The 18,905-nt window shown below is 40.8% G+C and overlaps 1 protein-coding gene across 1 annotated transcript in view; it reads right to left on the bottom strand.

Annotated features, from left to right (window-relative positions):
- The window catches only part of PPP2R3A (protein phosphatase 2 regulatory subunit B''alpha), a 247,366-nt gene extending 244,194 nt beyond the window's left edge, over positions 1–3,172 (bottom strand). The window contains exon 1 of the mRNA XM_004381424.2: positions 3,100–3,172. The gene's annotated coding sequence lies outside the window, so the exon portion shown is untranslated. The remainder of the gene's footprint in view (positions 1–3,099) is intronic.
- Positions 3,173–18,905: the final 15,733 nt, after the last annotated feature.

Below are 18,905 nucleotides of genomic sequence, written 5' to 3'. Positions count from 1 at the left end.
GCTCAAGTAGATACATGAGACTAAATGGGTAGCTCCTGTCCGGAGGCGAGATGAGAAGGCAGAGAGGGTCAGGAGCTGGTTGAATGGACACAGGAAATCCAGGGTGGAAAGGAGGAGTGTGCTGTCACAGTATAGGGAGAGCAACAGGGCCACACAACAATGTGTGTATAAATTTTTGTATGAGAAACTGACTTGAACTGTAAACTTTCACTTAAAGTACAATTAAAAAAAAAAAAAAGACCTCTGGTAGAGTAGTGGTTAACACATTCAGCTGCCAACTGAAAGTTTGGTGGCTCGAACTCACAAGCCGCTCCACAGGAGAAAGACGTGGCAGTCTGCTCCCTTAAAGATCACAGCCTTGGAAACCCTATGGGGCAGTTCTACTCTGTCCTGTCAGGGTGCTATGAGTCAGAATCAACTCGAAGGCAAGGGGTTTGGGTTTGGAATATCACCTTACTTATTCAAACTGTGCGCTGACCAAATAATATGAGATGCTAGACTATATGGAGAAGAATGTAGCATCAGAATTGCAGGAAGACTCATTAACAAGCTGTGATATGTAGATGAGACAACCCTGCTTGCTGAAAATGAAGCACTTAAAGGAAAAGACGAAAGCCTTCAGTACGGATCACACCTGAGTGTAAATAAAATGAAAATCCTCACAACTGATCTAATAAACAATATCATAATAAACAGAGAAAAAATGGAAATTGTCAAGAATTTCATTCTACTTGGATCAATAATCAATGTCCATGGAAGCAGCATCAAGAAATCAAACGATGTATTGTATTAGAAAAATTTACTTCAGAAGATCTCTTTAAAGTTCTAAAAAGAAAAGATGTCACTTTGATGACAATGGTGCCCCTGACCCAATCCATGTTTTTTTTTCTATAGTCTCATATGCATGCAAAGGCTGGACAATGAAAAAAGAAGGCAGAAGAATTGATGCATTTGAACTGTGGCATTGGCGAAGAATATTGAATATACCGTGGACTGCCCGAAGAACAAACACATCAGTCTTAGAATACAACTGGAATGCTCCTTAGAAGTACAGATGACAAGACACCATTTTGCTTACTTTAGACATGTCATCAGGAAAGACCAATCGCTAGAAAAAATACCATTTTTGGTAAAGCGAAGGGTCAGCAAAAAGCGAGAAAAACCCTCAGTAAGATGGATTCACACAAAAGCCTCAACAATGGGCTCAAACATATCAAAGAAATGGCCCGGGACTGGGTAACATTTTGTTCTGTTGTACATACGGTGGCCAGGAGTCTGAGCCAAATGAACAGCAACTAACAACAATATCCAAAAGGAGAGGGTGATCAATTCTCTCCTGGCTGTGGGGTTTTACGGAGGAGAGAGGATCTCAAGAAAATCTTCAGAGACAAAGCTTTAGCTGTGTGTTGAAAGGTGGCAGGAGCCACGTCAGTGTGCACTATGTTTGTCAGAGGTGAGGAGCCTCTGAAGACCTTAAAAGCAAAGTTATGGTCTGCAGTGGTGCCTCCCTCAAGCATCCCATACTCCAAAATTACTCATATCCTTTATTCCTTCATTGCTGAAACAAAACTTCTGTTCTCTCAGGGCAGCTGATTTCAGCTAAACATTAAGGTCAAATTAATTCAGACCAAGAAAAAGTCAGACAGCTTCTTCACTCCCCAGAATATTGATTTTTAAATATGCAAATACTTATGAATACAAATAAATCTTTAACTGCTTAATTTTCAGGCTGTTGGTGGATAAAACCATTTTTGAACTCAAAGGCCAACAGTCACTCAGGATGGCCCTGGTAGACTTCTCCAGAGCTTTCTATTTTTAAAAAAACTTTAAACCTGTTTCACCTGTCCTCAATTTCTGAACTTCCAGACGGTATAAGATTCAAGTTTTTTTTTTTCCCGCAAGTACCTCATGCTTCTGCCAGAGAGAACAGGAGAGATATCTGGATGCAATAAAAGTGAATAAATTGTGTGAATAAATTAGGACTTGTCTATAGATTTTAAAAAGGCTTTCAATTAAGTCATGGATACTACTTAAATTGAGATAATTTTTAATGGCCTTGCCAAGAAAGAGAACTGTGCTTTACTACATGTCTCCTGCTACTGAGCAGGATGTCCATAGCTTTGACCTAGTATGGCAATTCCTAGGGTCTCAGCGCTGGGTGCTCTGTTTACAAGAAACTGAGGCCTGAGGCTAATGAAGAACAAAGAAAAATGCCTGAGACCAAAGGTTTTGGGGATCTTTTGCACATAAATAAAGATTTGAGGAGGTACACTTCTTCCGATTTTGGAAGGCAGTAAAAATCACTCTTCTTGGTTATACGTTAAGAATGTTTATTTTGTGTTTTCGGACCATTTTCTAATTAAAAAATATAATTTACAAACAGCAATTTATTTTCTCCTACATTATGCTGACCACTAAGACTGAATAAAATTTACCTAAGCTTTACCAGAGCCAGAGGATTGGGAATAACGTGAGCACAACCGAGTTCAGATGCAACAGCAACTCGAAGCCTGGCCAGCTGGTTTCCATCGAGAAGTCCCCCAGGAGGAAAAGCCTCCGAGGCGGTGGCCGGGGAGGACCCTCCGAGGAGGCCCGTTTACCTTTGTTTCAGGTACTTCTGCTCACAGCGGGGCCGGGGACCCCGCCCGCGGCCCTAAGCTGGTGACACATCCTTCTTGGGCCGAGGCTGGGCAGGGGACGAGGAAGGAAAATAAAGCCTTAACGACGTGACTCTCAGTTCTTCCAAAACGTTGGCATTTGTTTCTCTGCCAAGCTTTCCTGTTAACAAGTTCCCGGGGACTGTGCAAGCGAACTGGCCTATCTGCCCCGAAAAGTGGGAGGGACCAGGCCGTTCCCCACCTTCCCTCCCGCCTGGGCGCCCGAGGGCAGGCGGTTTCCACAGCTCCCGGGCCATCAAACCAGCCCCGGCTCTCACGGCTCTGCCCGGCCGCCAACCCGCGCGGCCCCGCCAGCTCCTCGGGCCAGGCCGGTCCCCGCCCGCCACGGCCTCCCCGCGCCGCCCCCGGCTTCGCCACCCTCTCGGGCCCGATCAGGGGCGCCAAGCACTCCAACCCGTGTGGCGGGCGTCCCCGAACATACCTCGACGCCCGCGGCTCCTCCTCCTGCTGCTGCCACGGACGGCGGGCGGCACTCGCCGCCAGGACTGACGGCGACCCGGCTCTGGAGCTGCGAACGCGGCGAGGCGCTGAGGCCCGAGTGCACCCCAACCCAGCCGCCCGCCGGCCACCACCTCCTTCCCACCCTCCGCAGCGGGCCCCGCGCCCCGCCCGCCCGCCAGGCTCCGCCCGCCCGTGGCCAGAGCACGGAAGGGGGTCGCTAGGGACGCCGCGAGAGCCGACGCTGTCGCAGCGGGTGCAGCCCCGCCACGGCCACCATTTGCAGTGGGTTTTACTATGTACTTGGAGAATGTGAGTCTCTTGCTCCGATTTATTATTATATTATCGTTAATGTTATTGTTAATGTGGTTGTTAGCATCGTTACTTGTTTTGCCCTCCTCGAGGAATTCCGGCCAGATGGCCCCTTTGAGACTGGAGGCGGCGGCGGACCCGCGGCGGACAGGCGGCCCTCGCAGCTGACTGGACGCTCCCGGCCGCTTCCGACGCTCCGATTTTCCAACAGCCTGCACCTGCGCCCTATGTTGTTCAGCCCAACAAGTTGTGTGAGTTTTGAAAAAAGAATACCATTTATTTTTAACTGTAATTGTTAAGTGTAGCACAGAAACAATATAAAACCGATGTACAGCTTAATGCATTATTCAGAGACGTACAGCCTTATAACCACCACCCAGATTTAACGCCACGTAAAACAGTCTGGCGTCGCCATAAGTGAATAAACTCGAAGGCAACGGGTTTGTTTGTTTGTTTGTTTGTTTGTTTTTAAATGGTCTGGTTCTAAAAAAAAAAAAAAAACAAAAACCAAACTTCATTAGTAGTAGGGAGAACACAGTCTGGGAAGGGACTCCCAAAATCTTGTAATTGCCACAGAAACTCAAAGGCTACGTACCCATAATCATGCTCTCTCCAGGAACACATTTTGTGAAAATGGAAATTTCCCCAGAATTAGTACCCCCACCCCCAGGTATGAGTGTAAACTTCTTAATTAAAAAAAAAATCAATAAATATATAACCATATAAATAATAAGTCAATTAGGAAAGAGTGAACAGCACGAGAAAGGAACACCTAGGGATGGGAGATAGAAGGTTTGGAGTTAAAAATAGTAAAGGATGAGGTGGACTGAGTTTCAGTGGAGCTTCCAGACTAAGACTGACTAGAAAGAAGCGCCTGGCATCTATTTCTGAAAGTCAGCCAGTGAAAACCCTGTGGATCACAACAGTCCAATCCACAGCCAATCATGGGGATGGCTAGGACATGTCAGCGTTTAGTTCTGTTGTATGTGGGGTCATCATGAGTTGGAGGTGACTCCACAGCAGCTAAAAAAAGGTGACCTGTGAGGACAGATCCTGGGCATCAGGGCTGTACCCCCTCACGCCGTGTCACCAGCACCTAGCATAGCACCAGGTACTGAACTCGTTGCCGTCGAGTCTATTCTGACTCATAATAGATCCTATAGGACAGAGTGGACTGCTCCATAGGGCTTCCAAAGCTGTCATCTTTATGGAAGCAGACTGCCACGTCTTTCTTCTGTGGTGTGGCTGGTGGGTTCAAACACTGGCCTTTCCTTTAACAGTGGCGTGCTTAACCACTGCTCCACTATACCACACCAAAAAACCAAACCCATTGCGGTCGAGTCGATTCCGACTCATAGTGCTATACGTGTGTGTATGTGCATGTGTGTGTATTCATCCAAAGCAGGCTTTGCCTACTGAACACTTTCACCCAAGGTCAATTCTTCCAGTAACTAAAATGATGTGCTCTGTAAGAAGCCTTGATATCTTGGAAAGAGACCATTGTACTTTAAACATTATACTTCTTTTCACTTTTAAAAGTCCTTCGTAGGCATTATGGTATCTTACTTGAGACATAGAGCAATCCTGTGAGAAAGGCAGAGCAGGACAGAAAGTCCTTGCTAAAGGTCACAGTGCAATCATACTGGTAAGAACAGGAAGTACATAGTGAAACCATAAAACAATTTCAATACTGCTGACCCTGCCAACCTGGATTCCTAGTTTGTCTTGACAGTTTTATTGCCTGAGTTTTTACATTAGGACTGCTTTGACTGCTTTGCAATACATTTATACACAGTATGACTTGAATTTATAAAGGACACAACACTTGAGTGGAAATTTGATTTGATATGGGGAAGTAAACGTCTCTGTCATGAGCACCTTGGTGAATTGGGACTGGAAAGTTGCCAGTTTGTCACCATTTATTTAGCACAAATGGTGGCAATACAAAGAATACAAAATGAATAAGATATAATCCTTACTCTCAAAGGACTTATGGTCTAGTAAAGGAGAAAGATTTTGATATAAATAAATATTTAATTTAATAAGATGGAAGGGAAATAGTGTTGAACACAATTAATTCTACCAGGGGTAGAGAGAGAGTAGGGCAAATCTCAGAGAAAAGAACATCTGTTTTTTTTAAATTATGGAAAAATCACAGATGTTGCAAAAGTAGAGAGAATTGTATAATAAACTACCATATACCCATTACTCAGCTTCAACAATTATCATCTTATGACAAATTTATTCCATCTGTACCCCCACCTTCTCCTTCCTTTCTGGATTATTTTGAAGCAAATCAAAAGCAGTAGCATATTATTTCACCCACAAATATTTCAGTATGTATCACTAAAAGATAAGGTCTATTTAAAAATACATAACCACAAGATCATTACAATCTTTTAAAATTAACACTTCTTAACATCTACTCAGTGTTCAGATTTTCCAGTTTTCTCAAAAATGTTTTATATAGTTGTCTTAGTTTTCTAGTGCTGCTATAACAGAAATACCGCAAGTGGATGGTTTTAACAAATAGAAATTTATTCTCTCACAGTGTAGAAGGCTAGAAGTCCGAATTCAGGGTGCCAGCTCCAGGGAGAGGCTTTCTCTCTCTCTCAGTTCTGGAGGGAAAGTCCTTGTGATCAATCTTTCCCTACTGTAGGAGCTTCTCACTGCAGGCACCCCAGGTCCAAAGGACGCATGCTCCTGGCTCTGCTTTCTTGGTAGTATGAGGTCCCCATGTGTCTCTGGTTGCTTCTCTCTTTTATATCTCAAAAGAGATTCATTTAAGACACAACCTAATCTTATAGATTGAGTCTTGCCTCATTAACATAACTGCCTCTAATCCTGCCTCATTAACATCATAGAGGTATGATTTACAACACATAGGAAAATCACATCAGATGACAGAATGGTGGACAGTCACACAATAGCGGGAATCATGGCATAGCCAAGTTGACATATTTTTGGGGGACACAATTCAATCCATGACATTAGTTTATTTTGCCAAATCAAGGTCCAAACAAGATCCTCACGTTGTATTTGGTTAATATCTCTTAAACCTTTTTCTGTCCTTGCCGTTTATATGTTGAAAAAACAGATTGTTTTCTTATGGCATTTCCTACATTCTGTATTTTGATGATTGCATTCTCATGGTATTGTTTAACATGTTCCTCTATCCCTTGTATTTCCCTCTGATAGATCTAGAGACTTGAACAGACTTAGGGGAAGGAAAAAAAAAAAACCCATAATGAAGAGAAAAAGTAACCAATAGCGAGTGGACCCAGAACTGTCACAAATGTTAGAATTAGCAGACAAGGACATTGAAACAGCCACTGTCTTAGGCTGGGTGCTCTAGAGAAGCAAAATCAGTAAAGTGTATAAATATCTATATAGAGAGATTTATATATAGGAAATGGCTCACGTGGTTGTAGAGGCTGGAAAGTCCCAAATCCATGGGTCAGGCTGGAGGCTTCTCCTGATTCACATAGCCACAGGGGCTGGTGAACCCAAGATTGGCAGGTCAGAGAGAAGGGCTCTTGCTCTTGCTCCGAAGATTGGCAGGCAAGACCCCAGGTAAGCTGCTAACTCAAGTCCCACGACCAGAGGTCAGATGAACAGGAGCCAGCTGCAGGATCTAGAGCGAGAAAAAGTCCACAAGTCTTGCCAGAATGTCTGCTTGTATTCGATGCAGGCCACACCCCCGAGGAAACTCCCTTTCAACTGACTGGCTACTCACAGTAGATCCCATCGTGGAGCTGATCACATTATATCAAATCTCATCATGGAGGTGATCACTTCATCGTACGACTGGCAAACTACATTATAGCTGCCAAACCACTGAGAATCATAGCCCAGCCAAGGTGACACATAACCTTAATGATCACAGCTACTAAAGTTGTTCTCCAAATACCCAAAAAGTTAAGTAGAGCCACAGAAGATATAAAAAAGACCCAAATCAGACTTTTAGAGTTGAAAATGAAAATGTCTGAGATTAAAAAAATAAAAACCACTGGATTGAATTAATGGCAAGTTAGACATCACTGAAGAAGAGATTAGTCAACTTGAAGTTACACCAATAAAAACCATTTAAAATGAAACATAAAGGGGAAAATTTTTTTAAACGACAAAAGCATCAGTGACCTGTGAGACAATGTCAAGTGACCTAATAATATATGTGTAAATGGACTCCCCAAAGAAAGAGGGCAGGGACAAAACAAATTTGAAGAAATAATGGCCAGAATTTTTCCAAAATTAGTGAAAACTGTATACTTACAGATCCAAGAAGCTCAACCCACTTCCAGGTCAAGAAACAAAGAAAACCACACCAACACACAGTGTAATCAAATTGTTTAAAACCAGTGATAAAGAGAAAATCTTAAAATCAGACAGAGAACAAAGAGGAACAAAGAAAAGATGACAACAGATTTCTTGTCAGGAACAATGCAAGCAAGAAGATAATGTAGCAACATCTTTAAAGTATTGAGAGAAAAATCTCTCAGTCTACAATTCTATACCAAGCTAAAGTATCTTTCAAAAATGAATGTGAAATAGACTTTTTCAGATAATACAAAAGCTTAAAGAATTGATCACAAGCAGACCAACATTACCATAAATGCTAAAGGAAGTCCTCCAGACAGAAGGAAAAAGATACCAGATGTAATTATGTATGTACAGAAAGGAAGGAAGAGCATAGAAACAGTAACTGCATGGGTAAATATATATGATTTTAAAATTATTATTAAAATTTCTTCAAAAGATAATTGTTTAAACAAAAATAATAGCAATGAATTCTGAGTATATTGACAGATAAAATACAGGATGCCCAGTAAAATTTGAACTTCAGATGAACACTGAATACTTATTTAGTATGTTTAAATATTGCATGTCTTGGAAGAAGCATAGCCAGAATGCACCTTAGAAGCGAGGATGGCGAGACTTCGTCTCATGTACTTTGGACATGTTATCAGGAGGGACCAGTCCCTGGAGAAGGACATCATGCTTGGTAAAGTAGAGGGTCAGTGAAAGAGAGGAAGAACCTCAACAAGATGCGTTGACACAGTGGCTGCAGTAATAGGCTCCAGCATAGCAACAATTGTGAGGATCACATGGGACTGGGTAGTGTTTTGTTGTGTTGTACCTAGGGTCACTATGACTTGGAACTGGCTTGACAGCACCTAACAACAACAAATATTGCATGGGACATACTTATTTTTAAAAAGATATTCATTGTTTATCTGAAATTAAGACTTCACTGGGTATCCTGTAGTTTTACTTGCTGAATCTGCCAACCATAAGTTTGAGTTTATAACATAAGTAAAATGTATGACAAAAACAGTGTAAAGGGAGGAGGCGGAGCCAACATGGTACTATAGCACCATGCCATCCCTCCACAGCAAAGACTCGAAAAACTAAGTAAAACAGAGACAATGTCAATCCTGGAACCCTAAGCTTCAAATGAAGGGATTAGAACTCAACCAAGCACTGAATAGAATGAGAAACTAACAGAGAACAGAGATCGAGGAGAGCTACAAAGTGGAAGTCCCCTATCAGCTAACACAGGAAGGATTCGCCATCTTGGACCCCTCAGCCACCAAGAAAGGTGGATGGGGAGTATGGGAAGGCAGCTTTACAGAGCTCCCAGCAGGAGACAAAGCACCCGGTAAACAGCAATACATGCTTTCCCACCCCCAACCCTTCCCCTTGCTTGGGCCTCCGCTGCTTTCCAGTGGGCTGTGGTTGCTCTGCCAGGGAGACGTCAGCTCCGTGCTGCTTGGATTCACCCTGTCCACACTGGCTGGCTCCTTCAGTGCCATTTTTTTGTTGCTTTTTTTTTTTTTTTTGCTTCTTTTGGTTTCTTCTCTCTCTCTCACATCCTTCCTTTCCTTTCTCTTGAACATCTGGCTCCGTATGCCATCTCCACTCCTTGTTGACAAGCTATTCAGCACTGCTCGGCTGAGGAGGTACTTTCCAGTTTCGCACCACCACGCCAGTGGGCTCCCTGGGGGCATATTTCTTCTTTTTTTGTTTTTTCCTTCATTTCTCAGTTTCTTGTCTCTGTCTACCTTCCTTCTTTTCCTTTCTCCTGAATACTTGGCACCATTGCCATCTCTTCTCCTTCTAGACAAGCTGTGCAGCACTGCTCAGCTGGGGAGCCACTTCCTTGGTCTACACTGGCAAACCAGTGGGCTCCCTTGGGGCTTTTTTTTTTTTTTCCTTTTTCGGTCTCTTGTCTCTCTCTACCATCCTTCCTTTCTTTTTTCCTGAACACCTGGTGCTGTGTGCCATCTCTGCTCCTTCTTGATGGGCTGTGCAGTACCGCTTGGCTAGGGAGGCCCCTCCCTAGTCCATACCACCACGCCAGTGGGCTCTCTCAGGGCATTTTTTTCTCTTCTTTTCTTGGTTTCTTGTCTCTCTAGCTTCCTTGCTTTCCACGTGGCATGTTTTTCTTTCTTTTTTTCTATTGGTTTCTTGTCTCTCTCTACCTTCCTTCCATTCCTTTCTCTCGACCACCTGGCCACGTGTGTCTCTTTTTTTTTCAAAATCTAGTTACTTATCTCTCTCCCCCTTCCTTCCTTTCCTTTCTTCTGCCCACCTAGCTGCGTGTGCTGTATCTGTCCCTTCTTGACAGGCTGTGCCACACCACCCACCTGGAAAGCCACCAGCACACGGCTTCCATGGGTCTATGCCACTCCAACGGCAGGCTACCTTAGCACTTTTTTTTTTGCTTCTGTTTCTCTCGCCTGTTTCTCTTCTTTCCCACACCCACTTAGCTCCACACATCACATCCTCCCCGCTCCCTCCTGCCTATCTGCATCATGCGCTGAGTATCGCACCTCCAAGCAGCACAGGCACTGTCTACTGTACCCTGCCCTGCACTACGTCCTGGCCTCGCTGTATTGGCCCCAGTACATACCACAAATGAGCCGTCCCAGGCCCTCCCTCTCCACTGGACCTGCCCTGCTGCACCGTAGCTGAGCAACTGGCCCTGCCCATTGGACAAGGTGATGAGAAGTCTCATACTCACAGATGAGCAAACAACAAAGAATGCCCAGCCCGCCTGCTCAGACATGACAAAATAAAACAAAAAAGCAAGACAAAACAAAAACAAATCTATAATTAATAAATGAAGAAAATAATTATTGAAAGTCCGGAAGACAGCAGACAGTATCAAAACATATAAAAAAATAGGACAGGATGGTTCCAGTAGGAGTCCAAAATAAAACTCCAGGTGACCTTCCAGTAGAAGAAAGGGCACTGGAACTACCTGTTAGGGAATTCAGATCTCTAATATTCAGGGCTATCCAAGAGATGAAGGAAAAAGCAGACAAAAATGAGGAAAAAATAGACAGAATCATGGAAAATACAGATAAAATCATGGAAAAGACAGACAAAACCATGGAAGAAGTAAGGAAAATAATACCAGAACAAAATATCAAAATAAATTCACAACTAGAAATCATACAAAAACAGCAATTAGAAATCCAAAAGATAAACAACAAGGTTTTAGAAATGAACAGTGTCATAGAAGGGCTGAGGAGCAGGTTTGAAACAATGGAAGACAGGATCAAGGAAACTGAAGACAAATACATGGATACCACTTTGAGGAAAAATCAGAGAAAAGAATGAAGAAAAATGAGGAAACCCTGAGAATGATGTGGGATACAATCAAAAGCAAAAATCTGCAAGTGATTGGAGTTCCAGAACAGGAGGAGAAAATGCAAAACATGGAGAGGATCATTGAAGAATTACTGACAGGAAACTTCCTTAATATTATGAAAGATGAAAAGCTGACCATTCAAGAAGCTCAACGAACCTCATATAGGATAGATCCCAAAAGAAAATTGCCAAGGCATATCATAATCACACTCAATAAAACCAAAGACAGACAATCCTGAGAGCAGCTCAAGAAAAACCTAAAGTCACATACAGAGGGGAAAAAATAATACTAAGCTCTGTTCACTCGGCAGAAACCATGCAGGCAAAAAGGCAATGGAATGACATATATAAAACTTTGAAAGAAAAAGAAAAATTGCCAACCAAGAGTAATATATCCTGCAAAACTTTCACTAAAATACATTGGTGAAATTAGGACATTTCCAGATAAACAGACATTAAGAAACTATGTAAAAACCAAACCAAACTTACAAGAATTATTAAAGGGAGTCCTTCGGTTAGAGAACCAACCACATCAGACAACAGCCTGAATCTAGCACGCAAGACCACATCAGCCAGATACCAACCTAAGTAATGAACTCTCAACGATAAATCAAAACTAAAAGATTTACAACAGGGAACCAGAGAGGTTAATCTGTAAATGACAACAATGTCAGAATAAAGAAGGAATGAATGGTGTAGGTATAGAAATTTCAAATGGAGAGGAAGTCAAGGTGATAAGTAATAAAAGACTGGTTCAAACTTAGGAAGAGTAACTTTCAAGGTAACCACAAAGAAAGTTAACAAACTTACTCATGAAAATAAAGAAAAAAACAAAGTCTCAGTAAAATCAAAATCTACAAAAACGAGAAATGAAAACAAAATCCACAAACAAAAGGAATTCAGCACAGGAGAGTAAGAGGAACAAAGAAAACAGTACCACAAAAAAAAAAAAAAAAAAAAATGAGAGCAATAAACTCACACCTATCAATAATTGCACTGAATATAAATGGCCTAAATGCACCCATGAAGAGACAGACAGTGACAGGTTGGGTTAAAAAAATGACCCATCAATGTGCTGTCTACAAGAGACACACCTTAGAAATAAAGACATAAATTTATTAAAAATCAAAAGATGGAAAAAATATATCAACAAACAGCTACCAAAAAAGAACAGGATTGGCAATACTAATCTCAGATAAAATAGACTTTAAAACAAAATCCACTATAAAAGACAAAGGACACTATATAATGATTAAGGGGATGATTCATCATGAAGACATAACTATAATAAACATCTACACACCCAATGACAGGGCTCCAAAATACATAAAACAAACTTTGACAGCACTGAAAAGAGAAATTGACAGTTCCACAATAATAGTAGGAGACTTCAACACACCACTCTTGGTAAAGGACAGAAGATCTAGAAAGAAACGCAGCAAAGATACAGAAGATCTAAAGGCCACAGTCAGCCAGCCTGACCTCATAGACATATATAGAACACTCCACCAAACAGCTGCAAAGTACACATTCTTGTCCAATGCACATGGAATGTTCTCCAGAGTGGACCACATCTTAGGCCACAAAGCAACCCTCAACAAAATCCAAAACATTGAGATAATGCAAAGTATGTTCTCTGATCACAATGCCATTAAAGTAGAAATTAACAATAGGAAGAACAAGGAAAAAAAAAATACATGGAAACTGAATAACACCCTGCATAAAATCCACTGGGTAATAGAAGAAATCAAAGGTGGAATCAAAAAATTCCTAGAATCAAATGAGAATGAAAGCACATCATTCCAAAACCTTTGAGAAAAAGCAAAAGCAGAGCTTGGAGGTCAATTTATAGCAGTAGACACACACATCAAAAAAGAAGAAAGGGACAAAATCAAAACATTAGCTACACAGCTTGAATAAATAGAGAAAGCAAAAGAAGCCAACAGCCACCAGAGTAAAGGAAATAATGAAGATCATCATATCAAAAAAATAATACACCACAACCAAGTGGGATTCATACCATGTATGCAAGGATGGTTCAACATTAGAAAATTAGTGAACATAATCCACCACCTTAATAAAAGAATCACATGATCATCTCAATCGATGCAGAAAAGGCATTCAACAATGTGCAACAACCATTCCTGATAAAAACTCTCAATAAAATAGGTATAGAAGGGAAATTCCTCAACATAATAAAAAGCATCTATACAAAAACAAAAGTCAACATCATTCTTAATGGAGAGAGGCTGAAAACATTCCCCTTGAGAACAGGAACAAGACAAGAATACCCTTTATCACCACTCCTATTTAACATTGTGCTGGAAGTCGTCACTAGAGCCATAAGACAAAAAATAAAGGGCATCCAAACTGGTAACAAAGAAGTAAAACTGCCCCTATTTGTGGATGATATGATACTATACATAGAAAATCCAAAAGACTCCACAAAAAAACTACTGGAACTAATAGATTAGCAGAGTAGCAGGATACAAGATAAACATACAAAAATCAGTTGGATTCCTATACACCAATAAGGAGAATGACAGAAAGGAAATCAGGAAAACAATACCATTTGTAATAGCCCCTAAAAAAATAAAATACTTAGGAATAAATCTAACCAGGGTTGTAAAAGACCTATACAAAGAAATGTACAAAACACTACTGCAAAGAACCAAAAGAGACCTACATAAATGGAAAAAGATACCATGCTCATGGATAGGTAGACTCAACATTGTGAAAATGTCAATTCTACCCAAAGCAGTCTACAAATACAATGCAGTGCTGATCCAAATACCAACATCATTCTTTAACAAGATGGAAAAACTAATCATTAACTTTATATGGAAAGGAAAGAGACCCTGGATAAGTAAAGCACTGTTGAAGAATAAAGTAGGAAGATGCACACTGCCTGACCTAAGAACCTACTGTACAGCTACAGTAGTCAAAACAGCCTGGTACTGGTACAAGGACAGACACATTGACCAGTGGAGCAGAATTGAGAACCCAGATGTAAATCCATCCACCTATGTTCACCTGATCTTTGACAAAGGCCTAAAATCCATTAAATGGGGGAAAATACAGTCTTTTTAGCAAATGTTGCTGGCAAAACTGGATGTCCATCTGTAGAAAGATGAAACAGGACCCAGACCTCACACCATACACAAAAACTAATTCAAAATGGATCAAAGACCTAAATATACACCCAAAAACTATAAAGATTATAGAAGAAAAAATAGGGTCAACGCTAGAGGCCCTAATACACGGCATAAACACAATACAAACCATAACCAACAATATACAAACACCAGAAGATAAGCTAGATAACTGTGATCTTCTAAAAATTAAACATGCTCTTCAAAATACTTCACCAAAAGAGTGAAAAGAAAACCTACAGACTGGGAAAAAAATTTTGGCTATGACAAATCCAACTAAGGTCTTATCTCTAAAATCTATAGAAAAATCCAACACCTGTACAGCAAAAAGACGAATAATCTAATCAAAAAATTGGCAAAGGATACGAATAGATACTTCACCAAGAAGACAATCAAGCGGCTAACAGACACGTGAGGAAATGCTCATGATCACTAGCCATTAGAGAAATGCAAATCAAAACCACAATGAGATACCATCTCACCCCAGCATTACTGGCACAAATCAAAAAAACAGAAAATAACAAATGTTGAAGAGGCTGCGGGGAGATTGGAACTCTTATGCACTGCTGGAGGGAATGCAGAATGGTACAACCGTTTTGGAAAATAGTGATGGTGCTTTCTTAAAAAGCTAGGAATAGAAATACCATACGATCCAGCAATCCCACTCCTAGGAATATACCCTAGAAAAATAAGAGTTGTCACACAAATAGACATATGCACACCGTGTTCATTGCAGCATAGTTCACAATAGCAAAAAGATGGAAACAACCTAAGTGCCCATCAACAGATGAATGGATAAACAAACTATGGTACATACACGCAATGGATTACTACCCAACGATAAAGAACGATGTATCTGTGAAACACCTCACAACATGGATGAATCTGGAGGGCATTATGCTGAGTGAAATAAGTCAATCACAAAAGGACAAATATTGTATGAATCCACTATTATAAAAACTCATGAAAAGGTTTACACACAAAAAGAAACAATCTTTGATGGTTCCGAGGGAAGGGAGGGATGGGGAGGGAAAAACACTAAATAGGCAATAGATAAGTGGTAACTTTGGTGAAGGGTAAGACAGTACACAATACTGGGAAAGCCCACACAACTTGACAAAGGCAAGGTTATGGAATCTTCATAGACACATCCAAACTCCCTGAGGCTTGGAATTACTGGGCTGAGGGCTGGGGACTATGGTCTTAGGGGACATCTAGCTCAATTGGCCTAACATAGTTTATAAAGAAAATGTTCTGTATCCTACTTCGGTGAGTAGCATCTGGGGTCTTAAAAGCTTAAGAGAGGCCATCTAAGATATTCCTTAGGTCCCACCCCATCTGGATCAAGGGAGAAAGAAGAAAATTGAAAACACAAGACAAAGATTAGTCCAAAGGACTAATGGACCATATGTACCACAGCCTCCACCAGACTGAGTCCGGCACAACTAGATGGTGCCTGGCTACCACTACCTACTGCTCTGACAGGGATCACAATAGAGGGTTGCGGCCAGAGCTGGAGATAAATGTAGGGCAAAACTCTAACTCACAAAGAAATACCAGACTTAATGGTGTGACAGAGACTGGAGAAACCCTGAGAGTATTATGGCCCCTTTTAACTCAGTACTCAAGTCACTCCTGAGGTTCACCTTTCAGCCAAAAATTAGACAGGCCTATAAAACAAAATGAGACTAAGTGAGCATACCAGCCCAGGGGCTAGGAGGTGAAGGCAGAAGGGGACTAGAAAGCTGATAGTGGGGAACTCAGGTTTGAGAAGGGGAGAGTGTTGATAGGTCGTGGGGTTGGCAACCAATGTCATAAAATAATGTGTATTAATTGTTTAAAGAGAAACTAATTTGCTCTGTAAACCTTCATCTAAAGCACACACACACAAAAAAACCTGTGGAGCAAAATGCACAGTTGTACTTTTACACAAATAGGGTTGCCTCAAGTTGGAATTGACTGGACAGCAACTGATTAATAATTAGTTCAGCACAATTTCATAAATAGCTATGAATAAACCAATGACTTACATTTGTAATAGATATTGTCTAAACATGCATTGAAAAAGAAAAAAATATTCACTCAGATTGTCTAAGAAGCCTATAAAAAGGAAGTCATTTATTTTTCACCTATGATATATGTTGTTGTTTTTAGGTGCCGTCGAGCTGGTCCTGATGCAGTGACCCCATGTACAACAGAATGGAACACTGCCCAGTCCTGCACCATCCTCACAATCATTAATGCTTGAGCCCATTGTTGCAGCCACTGTGTCAATCCATCTCGTTGAGGGGCATTCTTGTTTTTCGCTGACCCTCTACCGAACATGATGTCCTTCACCAGGGACTGATGCCTCCTGATAACTTGTCCAAAGTATATGAGACGTAGTCTCGCCATCCTTGTTTCTGAGGAACATTCTTGTAGTTCTTCCAAGACAGATTTGTTCATTTTTTAACAGTCCATGGTATAGCCAATATTCTTCACCAATACCACAGTTCAAAGGCAGATATATAAAACCCATTAATCCTTGCAACGTTCTTGTGATGTGGGGTGTTGTCATTCAAAACCAAGTTATCTGAAAAATATTGATAGTCTATCAAGAATTCCTAACACAAATTCAAACAGTAAAGGGTGTCATGGATTGAATTTTGACCCCCAAAAATGTGTGTGTCAACTTGGCTAGTCCATGATTCCCAGTATTGTGTGATTGTCCACCATTTTGTCATCTGATGTGATTTTCCTGTGTGCTGTAATCCTACCTCTATGATGTTAATGAGGTGGGATTAGTGGCAGTTATGTTAATGAGGCAGGACTCAATCTACAAGATTAGGTTATGTTTTAAGTCAGTCTCTTTGGAGATACAAAAAAAGTGAGCAGAGAGACATGGGGACCTCGTACCACTAAGAATGCAGCACTTGGAGCAGAGTGTGTCCTTTGAACCCAGGGTTCCTGCACGGAGAAGCTCCTAGATCAGAGGAAGATTGATGACAAGGATCTTCCCTCAGAGTTGACAGAGAACGTGTTCCCCTGGAGCTGGCACCCTGAATTCAGACTTCTAGCCTTCTAGACTGTAAGAGAATAAATTTCTCTAGGTTAAAGCCATCCACTTGTGGTATTTCAGCTATAGCATCAGTATAACTGAGACAAAGAGTATGATGTAGGAAGTGTTAATTAAATTTAGAAAAATACTTTGGAACAATCCTTTAACCAACAACATACTTATTAACACAAGGATTCATGTATTTATCTTTTCTCTCAGGGAAAATGTTGATTGGACAACAGATAACCTTTCTCTATCAACTTTTTCTTGTTAATTCCTGTGAGAAAATTCTGTTTGCATCATGCTTTTTTCAAGGTCCTTCATCTCAGCTTCAGTAAATCATTTAATTTCTTATATCACATGAGAACCCAAGAGGAGGTATTTTTCCCCATATATTTTACATCATAAAAGTGAATTATGGAATTATCTACTTTTGGAATGATTTTAGTTTTCTGTTCTAGGTTGAATGAAAAATGATATTAAAAAATCTTTTGTTTATTTAAAAAAAAAGATATTTCCCTAGGTTGTCCTAGCTATTGTCTTTATACCTCAGGGACCAGTTGATGTGTCCTTATGGGTCCTTGTGAGTCCAGGTCCAGCTGGGTCACATTCTTTATGCTAAAGGACAGGGGATAATGGCTCCAATACTATCTCCTAAATCATTCCCTTCTTTCCATCGGAGATTGGAGATAACACATTGATGATCAATACCTGGATTTAGTTGAGCTCCTAGATGGTGGCCATGATAGGCTCTTAAACTCAGGGTGCTGGTTTTCCATCGGATATCATCTGGTTATTCACCAGGATCTTAAGTAAGAGCGACATTTTCATCAGTCGCATTGCCAAAAAGAGCGGAATTGATGTACATCAACATTTTAGTCCGAGGCTGCCTTTTGCCTTTTAAGTGTGTAAGACAATAGACTAGTTTTATTATGCCTAATACTATCAGGATGCAGACTAAGAAAATCACTATTCCTTGTAGTAGTGATCTAGCCCAAGTACTTATTTCTGATGGTAACTGACCATATAAATCTGGTGTTTGTAAGGGTAACCAAGTAGCTTGCTGTCTAATTCTGTGCATATCTTGTCTACAGCAGACTACCTTTTTGGGCTAATAAAAAATCTAAGGCTATTCTGTTATCTCATGGTACTTTGGCTAATGAGGTCAGAAATCATGGATGTGTTTCCATCCCATTAGCAAATTTGTTTGCTATTTGTCCCATAGTGATTGATAAATTTCTTAAAGATTTGTCCAGTTCAGCTATACCATCCATAAGTAGGAATTAAAGCTATCAACCCCACCCTGAATGTTGGACTAATGAGTTCTCTTCTGACTCTCATTTTACAATGTGTAACAATTTAACATTATCTTTCCAATATTTACTAGCATCATTACTATGAATATCCGAAGGTAATCCTAAAGTTCCCAAAGTGCATTGCCCATGCACTTGTCAAGAATCTAAACAATAGATTGCCCATGTAAATTCACTGTCAGTTGGAAAGGGTCATCTAAACTAGTATAGTTGGATCTACCACACAAAAACATTTATTTGTAAGGAGCACACAAAATTTGTCTAGAGGAAACAGAAGGTATAGAAAAATTTACGTGTGACAACCAAGTTTCCATTAGAG

Source organism: Trichechus manatus, unplaced genomic scaffold (genome assembly GCF_000243295.1).
Source record: "Trichechus manatus latirostris isolate Lorelei unplaced genomic scaffold, TriManLat1.0 scaffold00084, whole genome shotgun sequence".
Classification (NCBI taxonomy): Eukaryota; Metazoa; Chordata; class Mammalia; order Sirenia; family Trichechidae; genus Trichechus; species Trichechus manatus.
The sequence above is the reverse complement of the archived record's forward strand: the minus strand, read 5'-3'. Positions and strand labels throughout refer to the sequence as shown.